Source organism: Triticum urartu, chromosome 3, assembly GCF_003073215.2.
Source record: "Triticum urartu cultivar G1812 chromosome 3, Tu2.1, whole genome shotgun sequence".
NCBI classification, from domain to species: Eukaryota; Viridiplantae; Streptophyta; class Magnoliopsida; order Poales; family Poaceae; genus Triticum; species Triticum urartu.
In genome coordinates this window covers 411,731,549-411,741,008 of record NC_053024.1, presented here as the reverse complement: position 1 = coordinate 411,741,008, position 9,460 = coordinate 411,731,549, and positions in this window count along the sequence as shown.

The window sequence follows — 9,460 nt, the reverse complement described above, 5'->3', positions numbered from 1 at the left end:
ACAAAAATAATTATCCCCTTGTACAATTCCATTGTATTAAAGAAATAATGTACCAAGGTTTGCCTTTAGGATGTTTACATTTGCTTGATGGTTTGTACGGTGCAGGACAGAAACTTTGGCTGTAGTGCGCGATTTTACATTTTTTTACTGGAACGTCAAATTGTTCTGATTCTTTTTTCACTTTATTTATATACAAATTTTTTATTTTCCTAATTTTGGCAGAATTTTTCAAGTATCAGAAGTATGGTGAATGCTCAGATTATTACAGACTATTCTGGTTTAGACAGATTCTGTTTTTGATGCATAGTTTGCTCGTTTTGATGAAACTATCGATTTATATTAGTGGATTAAGCCATGAAAAAGTTATACTACAGTAGACAAAATGCCAAAAAATAATATGAATTGGTTCGCAATAGTACTTAGAGTAGTGATTTGCTTTATTATACTAACGAATCTTACCGAGTTTTCTGTTGAAGTTTTGTGTGGATGAAGTGCTCGATGATCGAGAAGGTCTCGATGTGAGAAGAAGGAAGAGAGACAAGAGCTCAAGATTGGGGATGCCCGAGGCACCCCAAGTAAATATCCAAGGAGACTCAAGCGTCTAAGCTTGGGGATGCCCCTGAAGGCATCCCATCTTTCTTCAACAAGTATCAGTATGTTTTCGGATTCGTTTCGTTCATGCAATATGTGCGATCTTGGAGCGTCTTTTGCATTTAGTTTTCACTTTTCTTTTATTCACCATGCTGGTATGAGATAGTCCTTGGTTGATTTATAGAATGCTCTATGCACTTCACTTATATCTTTTGAGTATGGCTTTATAGAATGCTTCATGTGCTTCACGTATATCATTTGAAGTTTGGATAGCCTGTTTCTCTTTAATAGAAAACCGCCATTTGTAGAATGCTCTTTTGCTCCACTTATATTTGTTAGAGCGCGGGCATATCTTTTGTAGAAAGAATTAAACTCTCTTTCTTCACTTATATCTATTTAGAGAGATGACAGGAATTGGTCATTCACATGGTTAGTCATAAAATCCTACATAAAACTTGTAGATCACTGAATATGATATGTTTGATTCCTTGCAATAGTTTTGCGATATAAAGATGGTGATATTAGAGTCATGCTAGTGGGTAGTTGTGGATTAGTAGAAATACTTGTATTGAGGTTTGTGATTCCCGTAGCATGCACGTATGGTGAACCGTTATGTAACGAAGTCGGAGCATGAGGTATTTATTGATTGTCTTCCTTATGAGTGGCGGTCGGGGACGAGCGATGGTCTTTTCCTACCAATCTATCCCCCTAGGAGCATGCGTGTAGTACTTTGTTTCGATGACTAATAGATTTTTGCAATAAGTATGTGAGTTCTTTATGACTAATGTTGAGTCCATGGATTATACACACTCTCACCCTTCCACCATTGCTAGCCTCTCTAGTACCACGCAACTTTCACTGGTACCTTAAACCCACCATATACCTTCCTCAAAACAGCCACCATACCTACCTATCATGGCATTCCCATAGCCATTCCGAGATATATTGCCATGCAACTTCCATCATCATTATATACATGACTTGAGCATTCATTGTCATATTGCTTTGCATGATCATAAGATAGCTAGCATGATGTTTTCATTTCTTGTCCGTTTATTTATGTCATTGCTACGCTAGATCATTGCACATCCCGGTACACCACCGGAGGCGTTCATATAGAGTCATATCTTTGTTCTAGTATCGAGTTGTAATATCGGAGTTGTAAGTAAATAAAAGTGTGATGATCATCATTATTAGAGCATTGCCCTAGTAAGGAAAGGATGATGGAGACTATGGTTCCCACACAAGTCAGGATGACTCCGGACGAAAAAAAGAGAAAGGCCAAAAAAAAGAGAAGGCCCAAAAAATGAGATAAAAATAGAGAAGGGGCAATGTTATTATCCTTTTGCCACACTTGTGCTTAAGAATAGCACCATGTTCTTCATATAGAGAGTCTCTTGAGTTATCACTTTCATATACTAGTGGGAATTTTCATTATAGAACTTGGCTTGTATATTCCGATGATGGGCTTCCTCAAATGCCCGAGGTCTTCATGAGCAAGCAAGTTGGATGCACACCCACTTAGTTTCAGTTTGAGCTTTCATATACTTATAGCTCTTAATGCATCCGTTGCATGGAAATCCCTACTCACTCACATTGATATCTATTGATGGGCATCTCCATAGCCCGTTGATACGCCTAGTTGATGTGAGACTATCTTCTGCTTTTTTGTCTTCTCCACAACCACCATTCTATTCCACCTATAGTGCTATGTCCATGGCTCACGCTCATGTATTGCGTGAAAGTTGAAAAGGTTTGAGAACATCAAAAGTATGAAACAATTACTTGGCTAGTCATCGGGGTTGTGCATGATGTGAATATTTTGTGTGGTGAAGATGGAGCATAGCCAGACTATATGATTTTGTAGGGATAACTTTATTTGTCCATGTTATTTTGAAAAGACATGATTGCTTTATTAGTAAGCTTGAAGTATTATTGTTTTTATGTCAAATGATAGACTATTGCTTTGAATCACTCATATCTTAATATTCATGTCATGATTAGATACATGATCAAGATTATGCTAGGTAGCATTCCACATCAAAAATTATCCTTTTTATCATTTACCTACTCGAGGATGAGCAGGAATTAAGCTTGGGGATGCTGATATGTCTCCGTCGTATCTATAATTTTTGATTGTTCCATGTCAATATTCTACAATTTTCATATACTTTTGGCAACTTTTTATACTATTTTTGGGAGTAACATATTGATCCAGTGCCCAGTGCCAGTTCCTGTTTGTTGCATGTTTTTTGTTTCATAGAATATCCATATCAAACGGAGTCCAAACGGGATAAAAATTGACGGAGATTTTTTTTTGGAATATATATGATTTTTAGGAAGAAAAATCCACACGAGATGGTGCCCGAGGGAGGCACGAGGCAGGGGGCGCACCCCTGACCCTCGTGGCCACCCTGTAAGGCAATTGATGCCCTTCTTTCGCCGCAAGAAAGCTAATAACCGGATATAGATCGTGTTAAAATTTCATCTCAATCGGAGCTACGGATCTTCGGGAATATAAGAAACGGTGAAAGGGAAGAATCTGGGAACGCAGAAACAGAGAGAGACAGAGAGACAGATCCAATCTCGGAGGGGCTCTCGCCCCTCCCACGCCATGGAGGCCAAGGACCAGAGGGGAAACCCTTCTCCAATCTAGGGAGGAGGTCAAGGAAGAAGAAGACGAAGGGCCCCCATCTCCCCTTCTCTTCCGGTGGCGCCGGAACGCTGACGTGGCCATCATCATCACCGCAATCTTCACCAACAACTTCACCACCATAATCACCAACTCTTCCCCCCTCTATGCAGCGGTGTAACCTCTCTCTTACCCGCTGTAATCTCTACTTAAACATGGTGCTCAACGCTATATATTATTTCCCAATGATGTATGTCTATCCTATGATGTTTGAGTAGATCCGTTTTGTCCTATGGGCTATTTGATGATCAAGATTGGTTTGAGTTGCATGTTTTATTATTGGTGCTGCCTATGGTGCTCTCCATGTCGCGCAAGCATGTGGGATCCCCGTTGGACGGTGTTGCAATACGTTCATGATTCACTTATAGTGGGTTGCGTGAGTGACTGAAACACAAACCCGAGTAAGGGGGTTGTTGCGTATGGGATAAAGAGGACTTGATGCTTTAATGCTATGGTTGGGTTTTACCTTAATGATCTTTAGTAGTTGCAGATGCTTGCTAGAGTTCCAATCATAAGTGCATATGATCCAAGTAGAGAAAGTATGTTAGCTTATGCCTCTCCCTCATATAAAATTGCAATAATGATTACCGGTCTAGTTATCGATTGCCTAGGGACAAATAACTTTCCCGTAACAAAAAGCTCTTTACTAAAACTAACTTAGTTGTGTATTTACCTAAATAGCCCCTACTTTTTATTTACGCAATCTTTATTATCTTGCAAACCTATCCAACAACACCTACAAAGTACTTCTAGTTTCATACTTGTTCTAGGTAAAGCGAACGTTAAGCGTGCGTAGAGTTGTATCGGTGGTCGATAGAACTTGAGGGAATATTTGTTCTACCTTTAGCTCCTCATTGGGTTTGACACTCTTACTTATCGAAAGAGGCTACAATTGATCCCCTATACTTGTGGGTTATCAGGACTGCTTGGGGCCAGGCCGAGGCCGCCGTCAAGGAGGGCAGGAAGGTGGCCGGTGTGGCCGCAGCTACTCATGACGTAGCGCTAGCCAACGCAGTGGCCACCGAGAAGTGCTGCCACATGACAGAGGCCGAGCTGAAGGCCCTCTGTGACGAGCAGGCCGCCCGCAACCGTCAGCTCGAGGAGCAGGAGGAGGAGCTGAAGGCCCGGGAGGTTGCGCGCACCAATTGCGACGCTGAACTAGAGCAGGCAGCCTAGGAACAAGATGTGGAATGGAGCCGCCTGGAGAAGCTGAAGGAGGAGATGGAGACGGCCCAGGCATCCCACACCAAGCTCGTCTCTGAGGAGAAGGCCCGGCTGGAGGTCAGGGAGAAATCCCTGGCCGCAGCTGAGAAGGCGGTCGCCGCAGGGCGCGACACCTTTGTCTTCCTCGAGCTGTGGTCCCGCAAGGCACTCAAGACTTTTACATGGAAGGGTACGAGAATCCGCTGGTGACTCTGGAGGAAGGCCCCGCCGGGATGCTCCCCAAATTTGCCGTGGCGCTCGAGGGCATTGTTGTCGGAGTGGGCCCCATGGTGGAGGGAGAGGCTCGCATGCTTTTTACCTCGATCGCGACGCGCATCTTCAGCCACCTCCATCTTTGGGGCCCCAGCTTCGACCTTGGTGCGTTGCTCAAACCTGTGGATCCTAAGCTCCACGACGCTGCCGCCAAGGCCGTGAAGAAGCGGGTGGAGGCCCTACTGCAGAAGTTCCACTGCGTCGACCCTGCGGTCGCGGCTAATGGCAAGGACGGCGGGGACGTTGTCGATGACGGGCCTCCCCAGACGGGCGATGATGGTGTCCAAGGCCGAGGAAGAGGCTCGAAGGCGGCGCTTCCCCCTATTTTAATCCTGCAACATTTATCGTGCCTCCTGGAGGCGTAAGAACTTATGCTTTGAGCTTTTAAGAGACAGTATGTTTTGTAATAGTTTGCTAGGGTTCTGCGATTTCCTTTCCGTTTGCTTTAGTGTTCTGCGTTGGCAGGGCCCGGCCCCGTGCATACCTGAGCCGCCATTGGGTCGTCCAGATCACCAGGACGAGGGGCTACGTGACCAGTGAGGCTCCTGAGTCGCGATGCTTAGGAGTCCCTCTTGACATTTTAACAACCCTCAAGAAGGAGATGCAGGTGTAGGTTTTAGCATTTTGCGTCGGCAGGGCCCAACCCCGCGCATACCTCAACCGCCGTTGGGGTGTCCGAATCACTAGGACGAGACCAAGGGGTGAGGGGCTACGTGACTAGTTAGCCCCCTGGGTCACGATGCCCAGGGGTCCCCCTAACGTACAAACAACCCTCCATACCTTTCCTCACCAGGCTCTCGCTCGGGAGGGGCGCGCGAAGACTAGGTCCGAGGGCCCATCCCCCTCGTGCAACTCTCCCAAGGGGAAAGCGGCGCGGTAAGGCTAAGCAGCGAGCCTAGTGGCTCTCCTGAGGTTACTACAGTCGTTAGGCTGCCCTTAGTTGTTTATTCACCAGCGCGGAGCATGGTGCTTCCACTCTTGCACGGGCATAGCCGCTCCTCGACCATGTCGTCCGCCAGCGCAGAGCATGGGGCTTCCACTGGTACGTGGGTGGGAGCTCCCTCAGAGGGGAGACTCCGGGGCGTGTACAACCCCGTCCTGACACGAGGCTTGCACGACATGACTGGAGGAGGTGTGTATGGGCACTCATGAGCCAGTGCGGGACTCACGAGGCCCTACCTCAAGGCGGGTTGCACCTGAATTTTATTCGGAACACTTGTGATGGTCCTGTGAGATGGTTAGGCAGCCTGCGCCGAGTGAATCTCCTGAGGTTATCGCATGAGAAGCAAAAACACCAACGACCCCAGGAGGTGATGTGAACGGGGCCGACCCGCCAGACAGAGCTCAGCCGTTGGGTTTGTCGATGCTGCAGGGATGGACCCAAGCACAGATGACATGCCCAGTCTTCTCATGCAGAAGTCTTGAAGAAAGACAATCGGCGCGCGGCTCCCACGGTGGCGAGGCACCAGGTCACGCGCCCTAACTTATCCGCCCATGATTAGCTCATGCGAGAACAAGGCACCAAGGACCAGGGGAGGTGACGTGCACGGGAGCTGGCCCGCGAGCTAGAGCTCAACCACTTGGGTTTAGCAATGCTGCAGGGACGGATCCGAGCACAGACGCCATGCCAGTCCTTAATCACGAGGCGGTCGTGGGCGGGTTTGCAAGGGCGCACGACATTCATGGCGACAAAGCACCAGACAGATAGGTGATAATCATAAAGCAACTCATGGAAAGGGTAAAGCCAGTTCTGATAGATGCAAAGAACAATACATGCTGTAGGGACGGACCCACACGGCTTGGGGATAATGCAGCCCGAGGGGCGCCCCCAACTGAACAAACCAAAAATGTAACCTGTCACCGTTGCTGAAGAAGTGTTGAAGTAGCTGAAGATGCGTGCTGCCGAAGTCGCTCCTCACGAGTTGCCCAGGTCCTGAACCTCGCGAGGCTCTGGAGGCCTGGGGGGCTCGCGAGGATCCATCGCCATCTCCGACAGGATCGCCTGACGCCTAGTCTCGTGAGCTGCCAGGACACCCCGCTTGCGGCGCTGGTGCATGGCAGCCCTATTCAGCAAACCAAAAGGCATGCAAACGTAGCTGTGAGGGGGGCCCTCGCACCGGCCCACGTGGGACGGCTAGAAAAGCTCCTGAGACGTGGCTCTGTTGAGCCCTGGGATGTTGACACAGGCGCGCAGCTCGCCGCCCTTGTCAGGGGAGGGAGCCGTGCTGGGTGGTGCGGGGCGATGCTCGCCTCGCATGGCTCTTGCTTCCTGAAGCTCCTGGGTTGCCTTGATGATGAACTCCTAAGCGCCTCATAGCTCGCGCCCTGCGCCTTCCTCGTGGAAACACGCGTTGAAGCATGCCTCCACATGGTGCCTGAGTGCCCCCCTCGTGATGTTGACCAGGTCAGAGGCCCTCCAGAGGAGAGCCCCCGAGCCCAACCTAAGAGGGGTGCCGGGCGCGCCTTCCTATGGGACAGGGAAAGGCGCCCCATCAGTGGGCGCAGGTCCTGAAGCACGACCGTCGGAGGCCCCATCCTCCTGAAGTCCTAGGCGTAGCAGCTTCTTCTTCTTCTTCTTCTTGGGGACGGCCTCGAGAGGGTAGACAGCGGCCTCGTCTTTTGGATTCTCGACCGCCGCAGCCTGGTAGGCGCGCTCGAGGGAGCACACCGCGTCCTTTTCATCATAGGAGACTGTGATTATGCCTCCGCTCCCTGGCATCTTGACGACATTGTAGCCATGATGAGTCGTGGCCATGAACTTGGCTAGGGCTGGATACCCAAGGATGGCGTTGTACGGGAGGCGGATGTGGGAAACATCGAAGTCGATGAGCTCAATGCGGTAGTTGTCACGCTTGCCGAAGGTGATAGGGAGGCGGATCTTCCCTATCGGGGTTGTGGAACATTAGGTCACTCCTGAGAAAGGCTTGGTAGGCTGAAGCTAGTCGTACGGCACCTGGAGCCTGTCGAACGTCTCAACGGAGAGGACATTGAGTCTCGCGCCACCATTGATGAGTGTCTTGGTGACGAGGATGTTGCTGATGGTTGGCGAGCAAAGCATCGGGAGGGCGCTAGCAGTGGCCGCACACTTGAGATGATCAGTAGAGTCGAAGGTGATGGCGTACTTGGACCACCTAAGTGGACGCGTCGTCTCGAGCTTGAGGAGGGCCACGTTCACCTTGCGAGCAAACTGCTTGAAGATGCGATGGGAGGCAGGGGCCTGAGCGCCGCCCAGGATGCAAGCGATGGCATGAGGCTCTTGAAAGCCCCCAACCCCATCATCTTGGTGGTGGTCATAATTCCTTCTTGATGGAGGCAGCAGCGGAGGAAGGCCAGCATTGCCGTGAGGACGGTCCTTGAGAGGTTGCTCCCTCTAGGTGCCCTCGCGAGGCTGATTGCGCCAGTCCTGGCGGGGGTCGCGGTTGTCCCAGCATCCTTCGCCTCGTCCTCCTCTACGGCCATAAACTCGGTCACTGCGCTCGGGGCGACGACCAATGCTCCCGTCGTGGATGGCCCTGAGCTCTTGGCAGTCATTGGTGTTGTAGCTGTGCATGTTGTGGAAGACGCAGAACGGGCGGCTGCCCTTGGATGACTCCGGGTGGCCGCAGCCGCGCTTCATCTGGGGTTCGGCCGCGAGCACCGATGGACCCTTGCGCTTCGCATCCTTGGCCTTGGCCTTCTTGTCTTCTGGGTTGATCTCCGGGAGCTCGAGGAGGGAGAGGCGTCCTTCCTCATCTCTTGTGCACTTGGTTGCCATGTTGAACATCTCCAGAGCTGAGCACAGGTCTTCGTGTATGGCGAGCTCTTCCTTCATCTTGACATCCCGGACGCCATCAGTAAATGCCGAAAATGTTGGCTTCGTCCCACACCTTGGGAATCTTGAGGCGATCGTTGGTGAAGCGCTAGATGTATTTATGCAAGGTCTCCCCTGGCTGCTGCTTGATGCGCCGCACGTCCCCCACGGAAGGTGCGCGGTCGCGAGTACCCTAGAAGTTGGAGATGAAGTTCTCTCACATTTCATCCTAGGAGGAGACTGATCCTGCAGGGAGGTTCAGAAGCCATGAGCGCGCGCCATCCTTGAGGGCCACGGGGAACCAGTTTGCCATGACCTTCTCATCGCCGTTGGCCGCCTCGATGCTCAGTTTGTAGAGCTGCAGGAACTCGGCAGGGTTGGGGGTGCCATCGTAGCATGGAGGCAGGTCTGGCTTGAACTTCCCCGGCCAGGCGACGTGGCGCAACTTCAGTGTGAATGCGCGGCAGCCTGGCGCACTCACCGGAGCCCGCCGTGGAGGTGGAGCCTGATCTTGGTGCTCACCACTGTCTCGGGCGGCATGCGGTCTTGACATGGCGGTGCTGGGAGCGCATGCGCCTCTCCTTGCGGCTGCTGCACCACCTGGCAGCTTTCCTCGTCACACGCCGGTGCCCTGCGAGGCGAGTCACGCCATGGAACCTCATGCCTTGGCTCGAGGATGATGTCTTGCCTGGGAGGTGGAGGAGGAACCCCGTGGGCCACGTCACCCGCAAGAGGCGGCAGGGGAGGCAGCGAGCGGGACGGTGCAGGGGCCTCTCCAGTGGCCCTGATGAGCTCGGTGATGCGGTACAACCAGTCCTCGTAGAGGTCATCGGTCAGACGATAGCACAGGAGCTCGCATGCCATGAGAAACACAGCCTGCGCATTCACCAGCCCTCGACGAGCGTGGGAGG